This window comes from Aulonocara stuartgranti (assembly GCF_965226115.1).
Source record: "Aulonocara stuartgranti genome assembly, chromosome: 15".
In the NCBI taxonomy this organism is placed as follows: Eukaryota; Metazoa; Chordata; class Actinopteri; order Cichliformes; family Cichlidae; genus Aulonocara; species Aulonocara stuartgranti.
The window spans coordinates 16,712,950-16,726,186 of NC_138951.1; the positions used below are offsets into that span (position 1 = coordinate 16,712,950).

The 13,237-nt window shown below is 39.2% G+C and overlaps 1 protein-coding gene and 1 long non-coding RNA gene across 4 annotated transcripts in view; one reads left to right on the plus strand and one right to left on the minus strand.

Annotated features, from left to right (window-relative positions):
* The window catches only part of LOC309689602, a 395,670-nt gene that overhangs the window by 99,774 nt on the left and 282,659 nt on the right, over positions 1-13,237 (plus strand). The window lies entirely within an intron of this gene.
* The window catches only part of sipa1l1 (signal-induced proliferation-associated 1 like 1), a 95,650-nt gene that overhangs the window by 49,895 nt on the left and 32,518 nt on the right, over positions 1-13,237 (minus strand). For all 3 annotated transcript variants that reach the window (XM_082506116.1, XM_082506115.1, XM_082506117.1), the window contains one exon: positions 6,786-6,854. The gene's annotated coding sequence lies outside the window, so the exon portion shown is untranslated. The remainder of the gene's footprint in view (positions 1-6,785; positions 6,855-13,237) is intronic.

Here is a 13,237-nt window from a genome sequence, read left to right on the forward strand (position 1 = left end):
CTTTTGCCAAGGAAGCAGTCTCATATTCCAACAGGAAACACATCTCAGCCTCTTCCTGCTTACCCAGAGGAAGTGGCAGGTCAGATGGGGAATGGATGAGACATTTATTCTCATGACTAAAGTCCAGAGTGTTAATTTCCAAGAAAAAAATATATATATAACAACATACAAACTATTGTATTAATAACAAAGTTGATTATGCTACCACATGTCTTCTGCTTTTGATAACATAAGTATTCTTCGATTCCAAATTTCCCCCATTTTAAATAAAATATGTTTAACTGTGTCTTCATTCTTCATCTACTCTGCCCTTTTAGTTTTGCTCTTATTTTAATGGCATTTGAAACAATATACAAAAGCCACCAAACCCAGGTATGCTACAAAAATTCAAGCTTTAACAGTATAAAAAAAAATATTTTTTAACCTAAATAAGTATGCATAACTACATTTTTGCTTCTAGAAAGTACCACCCGATCATGTGTAGTCAGCCCAAACAAGCAATCCACCTATGTCAATAAATGAACTTAAATACGCTCACCGGCCACTTGTTAGGTACGCGTGTTCAACTGCTCATTAAAACAAGTAATGAGCCGGTTGCATGGCAGAAATCCATGGCAATTCTCTGGGTGAAAATGCCTCATTAATGACAGAGAACACAGGAGCCTTCGAGCTCATAGGACGGCAGCAGGAGCTCAAATAACCAGTTGTTGCAACAAAAGTGCGCAGAAGAGCATCTCCAAACACACAACACACTGAACCTTGAAGCAGATGGTTTAGAGCAGCAGATTGACGCTGGCTGCCCAGCTGCCAGACAAAAACATCAAACTGATGTTATAATTCACTTAGGCTCACTAAAATTGGACCAAAGAATAAAAAATTAAAACAAAAATAGGAAAAATGTCTCTCTATCTCAATTTCTGCTGCAGCATTTAGATTTTAGGGCTCAGACTCCAGTGTATATACACAAAAAAAAAAAAAGCATGGCTCACCCCTTCCTTGTACAATGGCTGACACTGGTGGCAGTGCTGTAATTATATGAGGAATATCTCCTTGGCACATTTAGGTTCCCTTAATGCAAACCTAGCACTGTTTAAACACCAGAGTCTAGTATTGATGGTGACCACGTCCATAGGTCATCAAGGGATGCTTCCAGCGGGATAACACAGCATGTCACAAAGCTCATAACAGATAACTATTTCACAACTATGGGAAATTCTGAATCACCAGTTAACCTACACCCGTTAACTGGATGTCCTTTGATTGTGGGAGGAAGCCGGATTAAACCGAGATAACCCAGGACCTTCTTGCTGTGAGGCAACAGTGTTAACCACCATCCCACTGCTTCCCAGTCAGACACAGGAAGCTTACAAAGCTCAGATCATTTCTAATTGGTTACTTGAACACAACAATGAATTCACTGTACTCAAGTGGTCACAGTCACCAGCTCTCAATCCAATAGAGCAGTGGTCCCCAACCTTTTTTGTGCCACGGACCGGTTTAATGTCAGACAATATTTTCACAGGCCGCCCTTTAAGGTGTCGCAGATAAACAACATAAAGTGATACAACTAAGAAAGAAACTGTGGCATTTTGTAAATATAATAATAAATGTGAATTCCTGAAATGCGCCAACAACACTAAGAGTGACATCCTCCTCTCTGCCCCTTAATGCGCTCTGGTCGCTATGGTAAGACATAAATATTTCTTTCAAAATAAGATACATTACTACAACATGGGAAAAGCCCAGGGAAACTGAGTAAATGATAAAAACCTTGAAAGCTATAAATTTCACAACCGAGGTTCAACTCTCGCGGCCTGATACTTCATGGACCAGTACCAGTCTGTGGCCTGGGGGTTGGAGACCGCTGCAATAGAGCACCTTTGGGATGTGCTGTAGACACAGGTATCACCTTAATGATGCAATTCTCCTACTGCATTGAAAAAAAGATGGAGATCTGGTGAACGTGGAAGTCACTTAATGTAAGTGAACTCACTGTCATGTTCCAGAAACCAGCCTGAGCTTACTTGAGATTTGTGACCAGGCATGGTGTCATGCTGTAGCAGCCATTAGAAGATGTTACGCACACGTACACTCTCCAACAAAACTCAGAGGGGCTATGGTGTTTAAATGGTTCAAACTGTGCCAAAAAATATCCACTGCATCATTACACCACCACCCGCAGTCCAAATTGCTGAGATTCGATAGATCTGTGCTTTTATGTTGTTTACATCAAGTCTTATGGGCTACTTCTATTCTTTCATTGTACTTTTCTTCACTTATGAGCAGTTTGCAAAGACACGTACATTAGCACAAACATAGCTCCTTTCCCTTCTTTTAATGAGACATAACAGCCATTATTCTGATGCATTTTCAGTTGAGTCTTTACATGAAAACTCTTAAAACATTAAAGCACTCTTTGCAAACAGCCATTAAATGACCAAAATATAAGTCCATGTTATCACAGACATATCATTATACGCAAGTTACTGGAGGCCCTTTTTAAATTTTATTTCACCAACACAAAACATGCTTTTACCATAAGAAAAATGGCTAAACGCACACTCAGTTAAACTGTAATTCACCACAAAGCTTGGCCAACATACCGGTCGTGTCCTTGTAATTAGCCACAACCGCTCTGTCAGTGGCTGCCATGTTACTTTTTATGCAAGTTACTGAACTTCACCTTTTAACCTTTTCTACATCTCTTCATCTGCATATACATTGTGAGCTATCGCTGAATGATGCTAGTTCAAAGGCAGCTGATCAGTACAAATTAGGGATGCACCAATCAGCTGTTGGTGCAATCCTTACTCAAAATACCTCAGTGAGGAATAAAAATGATTAATTTAGCAATGGTATTGATCTGTACTTGGTATCAGCAGAAACCATTCTTTCCTATTTTGACATTTGGCTTAAACCTCAGCAGATCCTCTTGGCCGTGTCTATACACCTAAAGTTTCTGCCATGTGATTAGATAGTTCCTTTAACAAGCAGCAGAACCAGTGTAACTAATAACGTGACCAGAGAGTGTTCACTTTTAAAAGCTGCCTCTTTCTGTCAGTGGCACAGTCATTAACGTAAGGTAGCAAAGGTGGTGGTGGACTGTGTAACAACTGATTCCCCAGGATTCAGCTATTTGCTATAATTGACACTGGACAGCAATGTCCCATGGTTACTCTGAAACCATTGTCAAAACCTACACACTTCTAAGATGCCCTGTGGCAGTAAAGAATAAATTGCAGCATTTGTACTGGGGCTGCTGCTGACAGGTAGGCAGAGGTTTTTGCCCAATTATAGGAGAAAAGGGATGAAGCAGGATAAGGCGGGCCACTAGAATAGACCTAATGAGGACGTGGTATGATTGCTGTGGGACTCATTCGTGCCCACAGCAGGCGTATTCGATTGGTACAGAATGGCCAGAATGAAGTGGCAGAGAGAGCGACAGAGATAGATATGGAGAGATAATAGAAGTGAGAAGGACTGATTCCTCACTCAATGTGAGAGTATGTGGGAGGAGATGAGATGCTGAGACTGAAAGTGGGAAAGAAATGGATGCTTAAAGTAAGTGAGTAAGTCAGTCCATCAAGTCAACTATGCTTTCACTCTCTCTTCTTTCCATCCATCCATGGCTGCCTCCATCCTCCAATCATACATACAAACACTGCAAGCACAGGCAGTGCTGCTACAACCATCCAGAAAGATGTATGCCATCAAATCAGTTCAACTTCATGCAAAGATGTTCAAGGTTGTAAAACAACCACTGACATGTGTCAACACTATGGGGCATTTGCCTGCAGCGGAACAAAACCTGGAAAACCTGGGCAAACAGGAAGTGAAGGAAGTGCTTTTTCAAAAAGAGTTGATATCCATTCAGGCGAGAAGTGTTTAAATAGATTCTGCAAACTTAGCAAACCACTGTATAGGAGTGACTATAGATGTAGCTACTATAGTAGACATGGATGCTTGGCCATGTAGGGCTAATACATCAATTCTGTTTGGTTACAATGAAAATGTGAGTGAAGTGCAGACTTTCAAATTGTAGCTCAAGGGTTTTTTTGTTTGTTTTTTTTAAATTTGCCTTGACTGTTTAAGAGCTCTTAGCACAGAGGTTCATCTGAGGAAAAACTACAAAAATGTGTATTTGTCTGACAAATTATAAATCTGGAGCCATTATTAGTTAACAAGGTTAATATTGATATTGAACCTTTGGACAGTTTATGAGTTTGTCCTTAAAAGCATTTAGGCTGCTGCAAAAAGTAAAACTCCCCTCCCTCTTTAGGGACATATTACTATTTATGGCAATTAGCTTCAGTTACTGTGACTCATTGCCATCTAAACAGACAGTCACTGCATGGTACTGATTTCCTCTTATCACTAGACACACTCAAGTGCAACTTCTTCAACTAACTTCTTCAGCCTAAACTGACTAAGCAGAAAATAGATGTACATTCTTCGGCACCAACCACCTTCATTATATACTTCCTGTAACCACTGATGAGATTTGTGCAATAAAGAGGAAAATTTCTGGACTATTCTTCATACAAAACCTTTTGTATTGATAACCCCTCTTCAAGTCGGCATCTTGCTTGGCTGGGATATCAATCAGACCACAGGACTCAAGTTGTCCATTCGACGCCATTCTTCTCTTAACCATTTAGTTGTTTATTTATGTACTATGGACGTTTTTCCTTATTGCTTTATGAAATGTCTCCTAATCATTCCCCAGAATTTATTGATAACTTTTCACCTTTTGAAATTCTTTTTGATAACTTTATGTCCAGGCCCAGACAGTGATGCTGCCTCCACCGTACTTTGAATTAGTGCGTTTTCTCCCTCCAAAATGCAGATTTATGTATGTGTGTTTAACTCATTACTCCACCGAGGAGATTTTCTCTTTGTTTATTTTTTTTACTTTAAACATGCCACAAGGCATTTTTTGGAGTGTGGTGGTTTCCTTTATGGTGGTGTTTCATTAACACCATTCTTATTCAGTGTTTTTCTTATAGTGAGGATGTGAGCAAAGATTATAGCAAGTTGTATAGATTTCTGCAGGTGTTTTGCTGTTACTCATGGGTTCTTTTTCACCTCTTTCAATATTGCACATTGTGCTTTTGGTGTGATCATTGTAAGACGCCTACTCCCAGAAAGAGCAGCAACAGTCCAACGTTTCCTCCATTTGAATATAATTGATCTTGTGGAATGATAAACATCCAAGGGTTTTGTATGCTTTTCGAGTAAAATGCTTCTACTAAAAGGTCCTGTAAAGGTTGTTTTGATCGGGGCATGGTTCACAGCAATCACTCATTCTTGAGGAAACCAGACCTTGTTAGTAATCACACTTTGTATAACTTACTTATAGTGAGGGGCTCCCTCTACAATTCACACTTCTGAACCTCTCAATTGAAACACCCACTCCTAGGAGGTTTTGGTTTTGGTGAAGCTGTTAGCACAGAGGTTCACTTTGATTTTCCTGAACTTTAAATGATAACTCTGTGTGTTCACTAAAACTCAAGATCGTATTTGCATGTTATTAGTTTTTCCAGATTGTGTTAGTCTATAATTAAGACGGAAATTAAGCTCAGACCACATTTTAGAAGAAGTCAAAGAAACTAATCATAGTGTAAGCCTGAAAACGCCATTTGCAATTTAGTGGTTTATTATTAGGAGTCCTATACACTCAGCTTTTCTTTATATTTGTTCTGCAAGAGAACACTCATGCAAATCTATCTTATGAGAATTTTCCCAAATATTTCATGCAAATTTGTATTCGCTTCTTTTTTAAGGCTCGTGGACTTCCAGGATTCTAAATTACAAGATAAACAGACTTTACCAACCACCTGTGTTACTTTTGAGTCCAAATAGATTTTCATTAAAATTCTTATGCACATCATTTTTTTTCCGTTTTCTGTTTTATCTCTCTCTATCCCATTATATTAATTTCCTTCGCTCTTTATTATAATTTCCATTTCTCTTCCCTGGTGTTTTTCCTTTCACCATATCTCATTCTTTTCTCCCCCTCATTCTTGTGTGACTGTAGTAGTGTCTGTGTGTGTGTGGGAGTAGAGGAGAGCAGCTATGCTGGCTGGGGGAGGAGGTGAGAGAGAAAGAAAAAGAAGCGAAAGAGGGATAGAAATACACAGAGAGGGAAGCAAAGCATTTACTGGAACAAAACATGCTGTTTCAAACTCATAGATAAGGGCCGCCTACTCGCTAGTTCTTATTTCAGAGCAGTTTACGCCTTATTTTTACAATCTATTCTATTCTATTTATTTATTTATCATGCATTTTTTTAGTAATATTATGAATACCTTAGACAACCAAGATATTATTTTCTGGCATTTTTTACTCAACTGAATTACTTTAGAGTTGCTAGACCTACCATCTGTCCAGTGTCCATAAAGTTTAACTCCATATTTCAAGTAGGTGGCAGGAGGAAGACTACATCTGAAAGCCAATTAGAAGTGAAGGGCACACGGAAGAGTTTGATTGTTTCTAAGGATGCTAATTTTTATATTATTACAATTGTAATACATATAAACACTCTGGTACTTTGACAGCCTGTTGCTAGAATCTTTATGGTAGCCACATATCTAATATCTAATAAAACCAGCTCTTCTTATAAGAAGATCAAGCACAGAAACATTTACTTTGAGAAGTTCTGAGTTATTTTTGGTGATAAAAAGCAACACAAAAGAGCATTAACACTGATACCATCTGCATCAACATCTATGATGAATGTAACCCAACAGACCCTGAAAATCCAGCTGAGCAAGTTGGATACTCACTGTTGATCCCGGTATCTCGTCAACACCAGTGAAGTGCAGATGACACAGCCTGAAAGCTGTACAGGTAACCTAAAATAGAAGATGATAATTTGCGCATGAGGAATAGCGTACACAGTGAGGTCAAATAAAAATAACAGAAATGCAACACCTGTAGAGAAAAGAGTGCTTCTATGAAAGACGAGCTTAATGAGAGACCAATCAGGAAAATATTACAAATTTTTGACCCAAGTAGTAAATACCCATCTATGAATTTTGCATATTTAGACACCATTATCTACAATAATAACATACAATTGCAATATATCTAAATATTAACATGAGTATTTGATTTTACAGGACTTACAGTGCCTCTTAGATTCACCACAACTGAACTTGTTAAATCACTGAAAAGCCAGAATTTAAGTTTGTTTTTTTACCTCGCACCCTACAGACTAGCTTTTACTTGAAAACCAAACCGCATTACTGATTAACCAATTAATAAATAAAGCAACAAATTAAAAATAATTAAATAAAAAGGTATAGTCCTTTTCAGTGACACACACACACAAAAAAAAAATTGCTTAGCTCATTATATTCAGCTAAAAGCCTCTGGGAGAGAAAAAAATGAAAGCGCTAATTTAATGGAGTATCTCAAAATGCTTGTGGTAATTCCAGTTCAAGGACCATCACACACAAACTAACAAGACTGCAAAAATCATCAGGCCTGTAATGAAGGGCAAATCTTAATTGACACACAGTCTAATGAATGACATCCATTAGGATAGTTACAAAAATAATATGTAAGGTTTTGTGGCTTACTGAAATTCCAAAACAGGCTTCAAACAAAGATGCAAATTGTACAGTTGGGGATAAGGGCTCACAAAAGTACAGCGTCCACTGTAATCACAGGTCAAACCAGTCATCTAGGAGTTGTTTTTAAACACACACATCCCAGCATGCACGTATTTCATTTCCTCCCTATGGAGGCTGGTTGGATTTCCTGGAGAACCGATGCAGTTGCATTCGCCAACTCTGCACACTGCAGAAACGCTTGTTATAACTTCCATCTGTGTGGTCGTGGGAATTCATTTGATTTGATGTTAGTTGTGATGAGCGCTGATCAATACCAACTTTAACCATCTGTTTCCCAGCTTAAATAAACAATTAGGTCAGACCTAAACTCATGATAAGTGAAGGATCCCAGAAATGCACTGTCCCAAAAATTTACACTGCACTAATGAATAAAGGGATTCTTTATTTTTATTTTCTTCCCTCAGCTACAGTTAACCCAATTTACCTCACACTTGATATATAGCTGGGGTTGATGTCAGGCCTTCAGGGAGTAAATTGTGGCAAGTCTCACAACCTCACACCAAGTTTATCAATTGTTATCATCCAAAAAAGAAACTGTCAGCAGTATCAGCCATCTCTTGCTTATTTCTATTAAACATACATTAAATTACTTTAAGTTAACTCTGTATTTTTCACCTGATTGTCTGGCCTCCACCTGCAGTGGCTCCTTGTCCTACAGTTTGAAGGCCACTGCTCTAATTGTAGGAAACACTCGGCTTAAAGCAGAAAGCTAATGCAAGGCGAGTTTCTGTTTAATTGGCAGTGATCTGACCTGCTGTTTAGGCATTATGTGTTTACTAGAAACAACATATACATTCATAAAGTTTTTACTTATCCTTCTAGACACCAACTATCAAACGAGCCAATACTATGTGTATATTAGACTTTTACACAGTTGATCAGTAAATTGCTGCTTGAAGGGGAAAAAAAGACCTATCCCTATTTCTCTGCATGGGTCAAACACTAGAAAGGACTACATTTATATCTAATAGATTCATCAGTGTTACATCACTATATTGTGCAACTGTGCCACAGAAGTCAATCTGTGTGCTATCTTTAGTCACTATCAGCTGTTCCGCTTTTTTAATCACAGCAGTGGTTATGTTAAAGGAAGCATGCAATCCGCCCATTGCGAGCAGGCACGTGCTGATTGACATTGTAGTAACAGAACAGACTAAATTCCAAGAACTTTACACTCTACAGAACAGGATCTACTGGCTACCCTCAACTGCCACCATATTTTCAATCTTGTGGAAGAGCTGGGTAGCAATTCAGCAGTTTAACCATTTTCCACAGGTTGCACTCTTTTAATCACTTACTGTCATTTACTAAGCCTAAACAGTAGTGCTAGTAGTACAGAAAGATGAACAGGGTTCAAAATCCAACACGTAATAATACGTATCCTTCATGGCACTGCCCGTTTCCCCTTATGGTTAATTTTTGAGAACACTTGAAACCCATCAACCCATAAACATACAGGAGGCGGCAGGCAGAAAACCACATCAATTCACTTTCCCGTTCCCCATGTTTAAAAAACAAACAAACAAAAAAAAACAAAACGTAATTGTTCTACTCCGATCCTCATCTCCAAACCTGGTTACAGTCTCCAAACTCTCTTCCATCCTCTGATGCAAAATAGTTTGGAGCAGCAGTCATCTTTATTGCCATCTCACTATACCCCAGGCTATTAGTGCAGACTGCTGACCTGGACCTTGGACCTCTCCATAGTCTGTTTCTGCAGGCTGGCATTCAGCCTAATGAGGCTTGCTAATGGTCCCCTCATGTCAGTCTGAGGAAAGCCTTCTACTCTATGCAAACTGGAACACATGTTCACACACTCACTCCTTCCAGCACTTTCCACAGTTGCCTAGTTGATAATAAAAAAACAAAGATGACCAATGTATGACTCAACTAAACGCCAAACCGCTGCCCATCATCGGTCATACTGTATCACACAAACTCTACTTATCTGTCCTTGCTTTATGACCTTTCTTTAGCCCCACTGCACAACTCCTTTTAGGACTATCTGCACCTGGTCAATGTGATGTGGGGAATTTCAAACTCGGGAAGCACAGAAAGGAAAAGAAAATGCTTCCCATAACTTATCCATTATCAAAACAGCTGCTTTTTGTGCTGATTTTCAGTCTGGGAAAAATTACACAGGACTCTGAGTAATGCTTAGAAAATGAATGGCAGGTTACACATTTCCACATTTAAAACATTCAGGGGAAATGAGATGTACAGCAACTAGACAACATTTTGCTGTGCCTGCCACTAAGTCCGATTGGCTTCACAAGGCCACACTTTCAGAGAAACTTGTCCATTAGCCACGCTCTGTTAACACTTGCTAGTTAATGATTATGAGCCCCGCTGAAACACATTTTAAAACATGTGGTCATTAACTATGGACACGCATGACACATGCAAGTTAAATAAAACATCAAAGAGTCCAGCATTGATAAGTTTGTCCCAGAGCTGCTAAGAAAATTCAAAATATCATCTTTTACTCTTTGGAATGATGAGAGCTCCAAAAGCACCTGTAAAATCCGTTAAGTTTATGCAGGCAAGTACAGTGAGCCGTAGCTAAGACCAATGCTTTGACAGACTGAAGACTGTCACGGCAGATAAAAGATTCTCTAAAAGCAGCTGAGTGCTGTGAGAGTGACAAGTTAGGTAGGAGAAATCAGAAGTGCTTTAAAAAAAAAAAAAAAAAAAAAAAGCAGCCAGACAGACTGCAGAAATGTCTGGGAGACATGAGTTTTAGAGAGCAGTAAAAAGAGGTGATTTGAAGCTAAAAACAAGATTAAAAGGAAAGGTCCGGACTGGCAGACCAGTTCAAGGTCATGTCTTAAGCCAAAGCCACAAGCTACGCAAGATGCTTTGACCCCCTGGTTCTAAGCAGTAGGCAAATAAAAATGTCAGTTTTTAGATGTAGCTGCAACTATTAAATACATTTCCACCCATCAGCTTTACATCAGCCTAGGATTTAAAGATTATGCCTGCCTAGTTAAGTAAAGTATCAACGTCGAATTCAATCTGCAAAACATCTGAATTAAACTTTCAACAGCCAACTCTAGATTTCTGTAAGATAACGTATTCTTATTTTACCATAGAGGGAATCTGTTAGCTTTGGCTAGAAAACACAATCCAACCTGACAACAAAAAAGCCCGTGATTAAGTGGAATGTGTCCTTTGGCTAGATTTTTTTTTTTTCTTTAGGAGGCACCTTCATAATACAAATCATACTTTGGAACACTGGATTCAGACAGACCCTAAGCTCAAGTTGCAGGTCGTAAAACAGACAGCGTCCAGATGTCTGGCAGAGGGTATGCAGCAGAGGATTTAGGTAGTTCCCTTCCAAGTCAGCTACTGGTGGTCATAGCTGACAACCAAATGCTTGCCAAGTAGTTCAGTGCAGTAATTCTTGTGTGTATTTGGCACACATTTATTGTTTCATTAACCAACTATAAATTCTTTCTATAAATCCATCTTTAAATTTAACTAGATATGATGAGATTATTGTGAAACGCTCTTTTCATTCTGAATTTTACCACAACGCTTGCAGCCAGGGTGACCTGCGGCTTATTATAACATTATGACAGAAGCTTCTTCAACTGAGAAGAAACAACAAATGGCAGGTAAGATGAGAGTCTGGAAACATCACAGTGATACTGTTGTGGTGTAAATCATGAATGCTTAAAGCCTGAGCCTGTTGCAGTACAGACAAGATGGGGAAATAATGAACCTGACAGCTGGCATTTTGCAGTCTTTTGCAACGAATTCAATTTATACAAATTAGGCTTTACCAAAATATGCTCACCAAAAAAAAAAAAAAAAAAAACGATGCCACATCCCGTTACTTACACCTATTAAGATACAAATTCAAGTGTTGCGACATGTGCCGTTAGATTATCGTTTCCTGTCTACTTGAGAAAAAGCATTGAACTCTGAAGAATAATTAGCACCTTGTAAGTACTTCTTATGTAACCCCCTCTACCTTTGCCTAGTCTCTGATCATCAGCAGGCAATGCTTCACAAATGCCAAGACTGAAAAGAAAAACTGCACCACGCTGATGTAAAAAGTCAACACCTTTTTTTTTTTTTTTAATGACCCATAAAAATACCACACTCTCACTCCACGTTATAAATGCCCCACATTAGGGAAGTGAGTCAATAAAGTTTGAGGTAGGTCATGTTGCATAGAGGGAGGGGAAAAGCATACTGTGCAAAGCCCCATGAAGGTGTCTGGGTATGGGACTCACAGCACTTGCAAAAACTCAGTGCATCAAATTCTCTGTGGATTTCCTTCCAAAGCCACTTCTTAGCCAGTGCAAGCCAGCAGAAGCAGCTTTGTTCCTTTGCCACCTATCCTCACTTTCTACCCATTGTAAACCTGTCTTCAATGCTTTGGCTATAGCTCTCTATCAAGTCTCAACTGCTTGCTCTTCACATTCCTCCATCACGGGGACATAAGCCTCAGTTTCTCTCTCCCACACTATTCAGCTCCTTGGAAAATGGGGATACAGGCTGGCAGAGTCACTGTATCAAATCTATTTGTCGGTTAAACCTGCAGCTGGATTAGGCCTGCTTTTAGCCACTGCTACTATTCAGCAAACGTTTCGTGTGTGCTAGCTCGCGCTGCCGTCCAGTCAGGTTTTGATGGGCCAAAGCTATTCATGAAACTCCTGACTTGCCAGGAGGAGTTCAACCACCGGCCACTAAAGCCTCTGACTTACTGTCATCATGGTAATAGTCTTCACAAGTGTGTTCTCATAACCACTGACATGTGAGTATGTCATTTTCCAAAAGTCTACATACCAAGAGTCTTTGTAGAAAAGTAATGGTAATCATAACTGTTCTATCCACGACACCGTTAAGCGGTCATGGCAGTGATGTGGCTGGTTTTTTAGCAAAGTATCACAACAATAAAAGAACAAGAAAGAAAAAGAAAACAAGAAAAAGAAGCAACTGTGTGACTGAAAAAGCCTGGGAATCATCTGCACAGGGTTAGAAAAGCATGACCAAAGTAGCAGATCCTCTGCTATGACAATAAATCACAACAGAGCTGAAGTCTACAAAGCTAAAGAGAAAGGAGTGGAGAGAGGAAGACCAAAAAAAAAGAAAAAAAAAAAGGAAGTTTTACAGGGAAATAAAAAACATGCCAAATCAGTACAAAAAGATGGGCTCAAGACCAAATACCAGAGAAAGGGCTTGAGATAGAAATATAAAAAGATAATGTGAAGCAAAAGTAGCCAGTAAAGAAACTTGAGTTCACAAGTTCATCTGGGGAAAAAAAGGAAACCTTTGCACTCTCTACTCTTACACCTCATCTCCAGACGATTGTGTCTGCACTTTGCAGTGAGCACAAGAAGGAGAAAAAAATCCATGTGTGTCGTTTCTCAAAAACCCAGCAGCACCTGATGCATACTTCGGAAGGAATTAAAGTTGAATCCCTGGGGATAAAGCTGCACCTTAGGTAAATTTAACTGTTCACTGCCTTTGTCTAACCACACTCTGGTAAAGTGTAAGCCTTCACACTTACCTCAACTGTGTGCAGACCTGTGGGGAGCCTGTCGGGAACCAACAGTGTGGTAAAACCTTGATAATGAAAGCTATAAATC